We start from the raw sequence: 11,500 nt of genomic DNA, 5'->3' as shown, positions 1-11,500 counted from the left end.
TGCTGGCACACCAGCGAGTTCACACTGATGAGAGACCTTTTAAATGTTCTGTGTGTGGGGAGAGCTTCAAAATCTACAAGTACCTGAAGCAACACCAGTGGGTACACACTGGGAGAGCCCGTTCACCGGCCCCATGTGTAGGAAGGGATTCACTCTGTCATCCGCTCCGATGATACACCAGCAAGATCACACTAGGGAGAGACCTTTAACCCGCTCCGTGTGTGGGACGGGATTAATTGCACCATCCGTGCTGCTGAGACACCAGTTTGTCCACGCCGATGAGAGACCGTTGACCTGCTCCGTGTTTTTGAAGCGATTCTCTCATTCTGCCACCCTCCTGAGACACCAGCTTGTTCACATTAAATGTTCTGACTGTGGGAAGAGATTTAAAAGGTCCCAGGATCTGAAGAGACACCAGCTGGAGAGAGCAGGAGAGATTCTGTTCACCTGCTCCGTGTGTGGGAAGCGATTCACTCGGTCCTCAAATCTGCTGGCACACCAGCGAGTTCACACTGGGGAGAGGCCGGTGAAACATTCCGACTGTGGGAAAAGCTTTCAAATGTCCCAGGAGCTGAAGGGACACCAGCTGGAGAGAGCAGGAAAGAGGCCATTCACCTGCTCCGTGTGTGGAAAAGGATTCACTCAGCCATCAAACCTGTTGAGACACCAGCAATATCACACTGATGAGCGACCATTTAAATGTTCTGACTGTGGGAAGAGCTTTAAAACCTCTGGGGATCTGAAGAAACACCAGTTGGTTCACACCAATGAGAGACCATTTAAATGCTCTGACTGTGGGAAGAGCTTTAAAAGCTTCAGGAATCTGAATAGACACCAGCATGTTCACACTGATGAGAGACCACTTAAATGTTCTGACTGTGGGAAGAGCTTTAAAACCTCTGGGGATCTGAAGAAACACCAGTTGGTTCACACCGATGAGAGACCATTTAAATGCTCTGACTGTGGTAAGAGCTTTAAAACCTCCGGGCATCTGAATGGACACCAACGTTTTCACACTGGGGAGAGGCCATTCACCTGCTCCGTGTGTGGGAAGGGATTCACTCAGTCATCCCACCTGCTGGAACACCAGCGAGTTCACACTGATGAGAGACCATTTAAATGCCCTGACTGTGGGAAGAGCTTTAAAAGCTCCAGGAATCTGAATGGACACCAGCATGTTCACACTGATGAGAGACCATTTAAATGCTCTGACTGTGGTAAGAGCTTTAAAAGCTCCGGGCATCTGATTGCACACCAGCGTCTTCACACTGGGGAGAGGCCATTCACCTGCTCCGTGTGTGGGAAGGGATTCACTCGGCCATCCCACCTGCTGACACACCAGCGAGTTCACACTGATGAGAGACCATTTAAATGCTCTGACTGTGCTAAGAGCTTTAAAAGCTCCGGGGAGCTGAAGAGACACCAGCGAGGTTACACTGTTTAGCACAGGGCCCTGTAGACAGCTGGGGCATCATGAACATGGAATGGATGAATGTTTTATAAATTCTTGTACTGCTGTTTAATCTTTCAATCTGTTGTGCTGATGACTCCCTTCGATTGACTGTTGATGGTGTTACATAGAATGTACAACACAGAAACAGGCCATTCGGCCCAACTGGTCCATGCCGGTGTTTATGCTCCACACCCACCCTACTTCAATTAACCCGATCAACATCTCCTCCCATTCCTTTCTCCCTCATGTGGCTTCCCCATAAATCCATCTGTGCTGCTCACCTCAACCACTCCCTGTGGTAGCGAGTTCCCCATTCTCACCATTCTCTGGGTAAAGACACTTCTCCTGAATTCATTACTCGATTTATTAGTGACTATTTTAAGTTTGTGGCCTCATAAATATGATGAGATTCTGTTAAGCTGACTGGTATGTTGTTGTACTTTGTCTTTTTCTGATGAATTAAACATTACTGAGCCCTTGTACGCGTGTTATGGGATGAAGTTTTTTTAAATTCGTTCATGGGATGTGGGCGTCGCTGGCAGGGCCAGCATTTATTGCCCATCCCTAATTGCCCTTGAGAAGGTGGTGGTGAGCCACCTTCTTGAACCGCTGCTGTCCGTGTGGTGAAGGTACTCCCACAGTGCTGTCAGGGAGGGAGTTCCAGGACTTTTGTTGTAGCTAATTTGGGGCTACGTGGACCAGGTGATATTCTAGGTCGACACGATCCCAACAGAAGCCTTTGGAGTCAAATAAAACTCTGACCACGAGTGAATGGCAAAGTAAAAGAATGCTTTATTGCAGAGCTCTGGGAGAAGCAGCTATACACCCGGTGTGCAATCGCCACACTTCTCATTTTACACACACAAAGCCCCTGCCTATATACAGGGGTCAAAACAAATTACCTCATATTACTAATCACCGCGATACCCCGTGACATCTATAATGGTTACCTATTTTAAGCAAGCGATGGACCCTAGGTCTAAAACCTTTTTCGGGACCTTTAACCGCAGACAGGAGAAGCAGAAGTCCAACCTATTTTCCGTCGCAAGGTGACCACAATCGTTCAATAACAAAACTGCAGCTGGCATTATCTCATCCCAGCCTACGTGCGAGTTCAGGGGGCCCCTTTGTCAACCAGTTTAATGTCAAGTATCCCGACAGTCTTTGCAAAGTCCTTAGTACTGAAATTCTCCTTAACAATCCCTCCTTTTGGTCCTGGATCACGATCTTCTTGGTCCAGCTGACCATCAATCTTCTTTCTTCACAGTGTTGTTCCTACAACCACTGACTCATCCGAGGGAAGGCAGTTGGTTCAGGTTGGTCCTCCTTGTCCTTTTCCATACGCGATAGTTCATCCGCCTGAATCACACTGACTGGCATTACCGGTGTCATTGCCATTTTGCAACAAGCTCTCACTATAGTTAGCAGACAGCATATTGCAACACATATCGCAACGATGATAGCCAATGCATGCGTTATCCAGGAACCCCATCCTGTTAGTCCTAGCCACTCCAACCATCCTTCTCCCGGATTGGTATGGACTCTCTTCACTTCATCCTTCATGTGGTTTACTAAGTTTGTGATATTTTCCGCACTATCAGGGATATAAGTACAGCACTCACTTCCTATCAAGACACAGGTTCCTCATTGTGCCGCAAGGAGGTAATCTAAGGCCATTCGATTTTGGAGGGCTACTGTTCTAATGGCTACCATTTCGGTACTCATTTCTGTTAAAGCTTCCCCAGTAACATTGGCAACTACCTCTATTAACCTTGCCAACTTCCTTGTTTCATCCATTAAGTTCATTATTCCATAGGGAGAGTTTATTACACCAAAAAATCTTTGATAAGCTCCTAGCTCTCTTTTAATCCGGTATTTCTTAAATTCGTGGTGTTCCCCAATCTCATTCAAGAGGTGAATGTAGGGTACCACATAACCCAAGTAACACGAACCCGTCCAATTCCGGGGTAACCATGGATAGGCTCGGTGACCACATATAAAATATGTACCATTATAGGCTTTTAGACTAGCCCAGGACTTGGGTTACTTGGATCCTGCTCTTGATTGAATGTGCTGGGTCCCGTTAGGATAACGGACTCCGTGTACCCCGGCCGGGGGGGAATCAGAATCCTATTTGCCTGGGACGTCCCGTTCGGCCCGGTGGTACAGTTAATGATCTTATAGCAGCTACTGCTTCCTACCGGGACCCCACCTTTCTCTAGGTTACGCATAATACACACTCCCGTACGTGGGTTTCCCATTCCACTGGTATTTGTTAGTACCAGATAAGGGGGGTTTACACTGGTATTATAGGATGTATAATACCATCCCTCAAACTCGGTCATTTCATAACCCGCTGTCCTTAGGGCGGAACAACTCATTCCAGTAAAAGGGTTCCGTCGGATTGCACCCCTGGTGGCAGTACGGTTTCCGACTGCCTCCTCACACGGTACGTTAGTTTGGTTCTGGTGGTGCATCCATATCAGCATTTGAGTAACATTAAAGGCCACCGGACGAAGGGGTATTCCACCCCTACTATGTAACGGGATGTGGATACAGACCCAACAGCTGGACTGCTCCCTTTTCTTAGCATACTCGTAGGACATATAAACAAAGGTATTTACGTGTAAATTACGCTTACACCGCGGTCTGCCCCGGGTTACCGTAACAATGCATATTATCGCAACTAAACATATTACGGTCTTCATTTTCAATTTTAAGTAAGGACTGCCTGTCTGAAACTGGCTTATGGTTTCTCTGGCCCTCCCGATAACACTCTTGTAACAACGCGTTAAGATAAAAGCACACAAGCACAACCGATGCAATAAGCCACGAAATAAATGCCCACACAGGCAAACAGATCAAAGTATCAGGCATTAATCAGCTGATGTTGACCTGGAAAATAATACAAGGGTGTATTATTAGTAACTTCTATGCACACCCCTTCTGAGGTAGATTAAGGCTTAAAACTTAAAATGGGTGTTGGATGTCAGCAGGTCAGAACGATCCAAACACCATAACAGATCTCGCATAATCGCAGTCACCTTTCCAAGGCCGAGTACGAGTTCTGTAACCCCGAAGCGTAATCCTTATGCCTTAACCAAACAGTATCAATTCTCAATCTGCGTTGTACGCCCCTACAGATTGAGTCCTTAACACAATACCTTAACAACTTTAATCTTAATTTTATGCTGGTTACATTCATTTAGTCAGTCTTTTCTTTCGTGGTTTCACTCTCCCCGGTAGTCTCCGTCTCAGGAGGCTCCAGGGATGACTTTGGCTCATATATCTTTAGCTGTGTCCAATGTTTCCACACTCCCTTTCCCCGTATGTCTAGACAGGCACAAGTATCTCCACTAATAATAACTTCGTAAGGCCCATTCCACTTGGGAGCAAAGCCTGATTTGGTTGGTAATACCTTTAGCATTACCCTAGTTCCCGCTGTCGGGACTTCTGGTAACGGGAAGGGGAATTCCTTCTCGTCCTGCTCCCTCTGGCGGTACCTTACCTGCGTCCGCATTTCTTTTAGTTGTTTACTCATTTCTTGGACATATCGCCGTAGCTTGTCCTTTAAGGGGCCTACATCCACCCCTCCCGTAATTATGCCTTCTGGCAATTGCATTGCTCGTCCTGTCATACGTTCATACGGGGCAAGGCCTGTGGTACGATTACAGGTGGCTCGTAATTTCATCAGAATGATAGGTAACACTTCCACCCATGTTTTTCCCGATTCCTGCATGGCCTTAGCCAGCGCATTTTTTAGTGTTCGGTTCATTCTTTCTACCATCCCCGAGCTCTGGGGATGGTAGGGTATATGAAACTTTTGCTTAATTCCCATTAACTGGCACATATGTTTGACCACACCTCCTGTGAAGTGGGTCCCTTGATCCGAATCTATCTGGAGCGGCATTCCCCAACGTGGGATTACCTCCTCCGCCAAGATTTGAGCGACTGTAGTGGCCGTACAATTTCTGGTGGGAAAGGCCTCCACCCATCTTGTGAATTGATCAATGATTACCAAGCAATACGTCTTACCCTTTGACATGGGTAGGGGCCCCGTAAAATCAATTTGCAAGTGCTCCCATGGCCCTCGGGGCCTGGGTTGGTGTCCTAATCTAATCTTAACCGGTCTTCCTGGGTTATGCTGAGCGCACACGATGCATCGTTGACAATACTTAGCAATGTCCCGCCCCATACCCTTCCACCACCACTCCTTACCTAAAGTCTGTTGCATCGCCTCCTTTCCAGAGTGGCTTAATCCATGGTGTATTTTGAGTAGGGTATTCTGTATACACTCGGGGGCCATTACCTTGTTATTTATTCGCCATACTCCGTCTGCTGTTGGTCTGGCTCCTTGTTCTTTCCATCTTTGCCTTTCACTAGGTAATATATCCTCGTGTAGCTCAGCGATACTAATTTCATTTCCTGGGCTATCTACACTGGCTACAGGTTCCTCGGGTTCCCATCCTAAGGCTAACTCCGCGGATTGTTTCGCTATCTGCTTTCCTTCCTTCCGTTCTAGGTTTGCTTCTTTCCGTTCCAAGATCAGGGCTGCCTGAGCTGCCCTGTCAGCTGCCTGGTTGCCCATATAACCCGTCCATTCTGGACTGTCTCTGGCTGGTTCTTTTTGGTGTGCTTTAATCTTTATTACTGCGACCTGTTTAGGCTTATTACTCGCTTCCAGGAGGGCTTCGATTCTTTCCTGATGTCTTATGGGGGTTCCTCCGGTAGTTACAAATCCCCGTCTGCCCCATGCAGTCATGTAGTCATGGACTACACCGAACGCATATCGGCTATCTGTATATATATTTACAATTTTATTCTCGGACTCTTCTAATGCTACTGTCAGAGCCACTAGTTCTGCTACTTGGGCTGACAAGCCTCCTTCAAGTCTCCCCGATCGTACAGTTCTCATCTGACTATTTACTACAGCCCAGCCCGTACGAGGCTGTCCGTCTATATATTTTCGGGACCCGTCCACGTACAGGGTCTCTTCAGCCCCTGGTAACGGAGTGTCTTTTATCTTGTCTCCCTCTAAGTCAGCATCTACATCTCCACAATCATGGGAAATACCCGACCCCAATACTCCTTCAGCCGGGTTTTCCCTTGCGTCTCTGACTATTGTTACTGCTTTACTGGGAGGGAGGAGAACAGCCTCCCATTTCGCTCGTCTCAAGTGTGAGACTGATCGCAATTTTCTGGTATTTAACATTTCTACCAAAGTATGCTTTGTGTGGAGAATAATATCTCCTGTCATTACAACGGGCTCGCTAATTTTTACGGCCCAAGCTGCACAATCTAGAGCGGCTATGCAGCGCGAGAGTCCCGATACTACTGGTCCTTCTGCAGTGGAATAGTATGCTATGGGTCTACGTTTATCTCCATGCTCCTGGGTGACTACGGCCGAATAAAATCCTTCCTCATTATCGCAGTGTATGTGGAAGGGTTTGTTCATATCTGGGAGTCCTAGTCCTGGGGCTGATATCAGATCTCGTTTAAGTTGGGTATAAGCTTGTTCCTGCTCAGGACCCCATTCGATGGGGTCCAGGGCAGGCTTACCCCCTCTTACCAATCGCTGTATGGGTTCCGCTGTTTTTGCGAACCCCGGGATGAAGTTTCGGCTGTAATTAAAAAGCCCCAGTACTTTCCTTACTCCTCTTACTGTTACCGGTCTAGGCATGGTTTGTATTGCCCCTTTTCTATCTGCGGGCATCTCCTTTACCCCTTGTGAGATAAGGTGTCCTAAATATAAGACCTGGGTTTTGCCTATTTGTGCCTTTTTGGGGCTGACCTTCAGTCCTGCCTCCCCTAAGGTCTTTAGGACTGCACCGAGTGCAGTCTTATGTCCCTCTTTTGTAGTGGACGCTATGAGTATATCGTCCACATACTGGAGGGTGGTACTCCCAAGTGGGAGTTCCACTTTTTGGAGAATGTCACACATGACCTGGTGAAAGATCGCTGGACTGTTATGGAACCCTTGGGGAAGTTGGGTCCATGTATATTGCTTGTCGCCTACTGTGAAGGCAAACTTTTCTTGAGACCCCGGGTCTAATGGCAGAGCCCAGAACCCGTTAGCTATGTCTAGCACGGTAAAGATCTTATGCCCCGGGTCTAACCCATTTAATATCGTGGAGGGGCTAGCAACTATGGGGTGTAACTTTGGGGTTACCTTATTTAGGGCGGTGTAATCTATTGTAAGCCTGAAGCTCCCGTCAGGTTTTCCCACTGGCCAGGTCGGGGAGTTAGTGGTGCTGGTTGTTTCCCTTAGAATACCTCGCTCCACTAACCCTTTTACTATCTCTATTACTGCTTTACGGGCTTCTGGCTTTATGGGGTACTGACGATGGGGTTTATGCTCTGGTCCGGGCACTATGATAGGGTCCATGTTGACCCTACCAGTGTCCAGCTTGTTCGCCGCCCAGGTGCCCTCCACAGAGTTACAAATGTCTTCATATTCTGGTAGAGGTGGGTTGGACCACGTATTTATTGCTGCTACTCCTAACGTTGTCGTGTGGCCCGTTAAGCACCCCACATCTTGGGTCTTTCCACTTACATCTGGCCAGGTTAACTTACCCTTTCCACAATCTACAAGTACCTGGTACTCTCTTAACAGGTCATTACCCATTATAGTCCCTTCATTATTTTTACATACATAAAAGCTCATGGGGATATAACGCCCATTTATTTCTACTACTTGCGGGATGCTGCGGAAGGCTGTGACACCTTCACCGCCCACCCCAGTAATTACCGCACTTTTCTTTGTTACAGGGAGGGGGAGGTTGGTTATAGATATTGCTGCTCCTGTGTCCACTAACATCTCACATGGTCGGCCCCCTATTAGTGCAGACACATATATTCGCCCCCCCTTTTTTCTTCCTCCCTGTATGGGGGCCACCGAATATCATTCTTGTTGCCATTTGAGATAACTTTGCCATTTCTTAAAATCCTCATACTGAGCAGTTGGGACGGTCATCTCAGCATCCTTTAGGCTTCCTGTCTCCTTTAGCCTTTGATAACATGTGAGTGCCAAGTGCCCCTTTTTCCCACAATAACTACACTCCTTCAACGGTTTTGGTTGCTTACAGTCTCTAATAAAGTGTCCTACCTTACCACAATTGTGGCAAGCGCCTTTCGGTTTTGTCCCTGACCCGACATTGTCGGATTGGACTGCACTTACTCTCTCCTTCTTCACTTGCACCTCTTCCTTCTCCCTAGTCTGTAATCCGTCAACGCCACATGCCCATTCAACTATCTCATCATATACTCTGGTAGTCAGTACTCCTAGTTTTAGGATTGCCTGATGGGGGGGGGACAGCCCATCTTTAAATGCCTGGATAAAGGCTGGGTCTGTTCTCACCGCGTTTGGCTGTCCAGAGGATTCTCCGTAGACGGCGAACAATCGTTCCCCGTATTCTGAAGAGCCCTCTCCTTTCTTTTGTTTACACGCCGTTATTTTATTCCAATCTGTGGGGGCCTCTCCTAACACCCCTTGTACTGCTATTTTGTATAACTGGAAGGCGGGAGTCATTTCTTCCTTATTCATTTTTAGTGGGCATTGATTCACCCATCTTCCGTTGCGGTAGTCTGTGTTGGCATTGCCAGCGCCTTGGTTTTCAGGCACCAACCGCCATCTGTCCACGGGGCATGCTGCCTGCACTAATTGGTGTACGTCCCTAAGGTGGAGGGAATGACCCTGCCAAACTGAATCCAGCTCCGCCCAAAATTTAGTGTTAGAACTCCGGGTCTGTAGTTTTCCCAGACGGCTCATAACGGCTTCCTTTTCACCTGGGGTAAATGCTTTCCAATCTGCTCTTCCCCTATTAGCAACCACTAGGTCATTCAGTGGGTCTTGCCTTGTCACCGGTGCTACATTATAAACTGGGGGTGCGCTGGGGTTGGTATATGGGGGCAGAGCTTCTTCTCTCCCTGTCTCTCCCCAGGTTTGTCGGTTATATTCTCTCAGCCATTGTTGTTGTCCTTCATTAACTCCTTTGAGGACTTCTATTTGCTTTTTACATCCCTCACACTCTGTTCGGAGGTTATCTATCTGAAGTTGTTTTCCCTTAAGACTCACCGCTGCCTTTTCTGCCTGTTCTATCAATCCTGCCAATTGATGAACCAACAGTACTCCTGCTTTTTTAGTTCTTCCCTTTTTCTGTGTGTCCCACCATGACCGCTGTCGGTCCAAACCTTTGGATACGTCCCACCCGTCTTCCTGCATTCTTTCAATAAGGGTACATCTATCCATCATAAAAGTATCGATGAGGGAGCCCGGGGGCCCCCGCTTCAGATCCTTACTCGACATTATGTCCCTTGGTCACTATCTTCGGCCCCCCGATTCTGAGAACACAAATACCTTTCTCTCGGGGTCCGTCACGTGTAGGTAAAGGTTGGTCCGGCTCCTTTACCTCTCCTCTCTTCCAGTTCTCCTCCTAGGCTATACCTGGTTTCCCTGGAATCTCCAGTTCTCCTCCCAGGCTATACCTAGTTTCCCTGGAATTACAAGAAATAATGCAGTCTTACGGTTGTTAGTATCCTAGCACAATTTTACATATGCCATCTCACCTCTCTTTTGTTCTTTTAGATCACTCGAGCGTGTGTCCGCTTGATCAGGGCGGCCAGTCACTCGGTGACCCTGCTCGCAGCACCAATTGTTGTAGCTAATTTGGGGCTACGTGGACCAGGTGATATTCTAGGTCGACACGATCCCAACAGAAGCCTTTGGAGTCAAATAAAACTCTGACCACGAGTGAATGGCAAAGTAAAAGAATGCTTTATTGCAGAGCTCTGGGAGAAGCAGCTATACACCCGGTGTGCAATCGCCACACTTCTCATTTTACACACACAAAGCCCCTGCCTATATACAGGGGTCAAAACAAATTACCTCATATTACTAATCACCGCGATACCCCGTGACATCTATAATGGTTACCTATTTTAAGCAAGCGATGGACCCTAGGTCTAAAACCTTTTTCGGGACCTTTAACCGCAGACAGGAGAAGCAGAAGTCCAACCTATTTTCCGTCGCAAGGTGACCACAATCGTTCAATAACAAAACTGCAGCTGGCATTATCTCATCCCAGCCTACGTGCGAGTTCAGGGGGCCCCTTTGTCAACCAGTTTAATGTCAAGTATCCCGACAGTCTTTGCAAAGTCCTTAGTACTGAAATTCTCCTTAACACTTTGACCCAGCGCCGATGAAGGAATGACAATATACTTCCAAGTTAGAATGTGTTTGACTTGGAGTTGGTGGTCATAGAGTCATAGAGTTATACAGCACAGAAAGAGGCCCTTCGGCCCATCGTGTCTACACCGGCCATCAAGCCCTGTCTAATTGTGGTAAACCACTAATCTGCCTGTACAGAACATGTCTGGGCATGCCTCAGCTGGCTCTGCCCCTGGCTCCACCCCTAAGCCCAGGTATAAAGGTGATTGACCTCCAGTCCCCCTGGCTTTAAGGATCGGTCTACCAGCAGAGACATGCTCGTATTCTTTTGTTAATAAAAGCCGACATGTTGTAAGTTTAACTTAGTCTTCTGGAGTTATTGATGGCGCATCACTAATCTAATCCCATTTTCCAGCACTTGGTCCATAGCCTTGTATGCTATGGCAGTTCAAGTGCTCATCTAAATGCTTCTTGAATGTTGTGAGGGTTCCTGCCTCTACCACCCTTTCAGGCAGTGAGTTCCAAATTCCAACCACCCTCTGGGTGAAAGAGTTTTTCCTCAAATCCCCTCTAAACCTCCTGCCCCTACCTTGGAACTATGCCCCCTGGTTATTGACCCCTCTACTAAGGGGAAAAGTTCCTTTCTATCTCCCCTATCTCTGCCCCTCATTATTTAGTACACCTCAATCAGGTCCCCCTTCAGCCTTCTCTGCTCCAAGGAAAACAACCCCAGCCTGTCCAGTCTCTCTTCATAGCTGAAGCGCTCCAGCCCAGGTAACATCCTGGTGAATCTCCTCTGCACCCTCTCGAATACAATCACATCCCTCCTATAGTGTGGCGACCAGAACTGCACACTGTATTCCAGCTGTGGCCTAACTAGC

General features: G+C 47.6%; 1 long non-coding RNA gene across 1 annotated transcript; it reads right to left on the bottom strand.

Moving 5' to 3' along the window:
* Nucleotides 1-2,221: 2,221 nt before the first annotated feature.
* LOC147084136 (uncharacterized) lies at nucleotides 2,222-10,942 on the bottom strand. The gene is made up of 2 exons (XR_015075918.1): nucleotides 5,763-10,942; nucleotides 2,222-4,348 (listed from the first exon to the last, which is right to left on the bottom strand). It is a non-coding gene; the product is annotated as an uncharacterized LOC147084136 (long non-coding RNA).
* Between the last annotated feature and the right edge of the window lie 558 nt (nucleotides 10,943-11,500).

Source organism: Somniosus microcephalus, unplaced genomic scaffold (genome assembly GCF_052327205.1).
Source record: "Somniosus microcephalus isolate GS21.2 unplaced genomic scaffold, FLI_Smic_1.0 scaffold1, whole genome shotgun sequence".
Classification (NCBI taxonomy): domain Eukaryota; kingdom Metazoa; phylum Chordata; class Chondrichthyes; order Squaliformes; family Somniosidae; genus Somniosus; species Somniosus microcephalus.
This window is presented reverse-complemented; position numbering and strand designations above follow the sequence as displayed.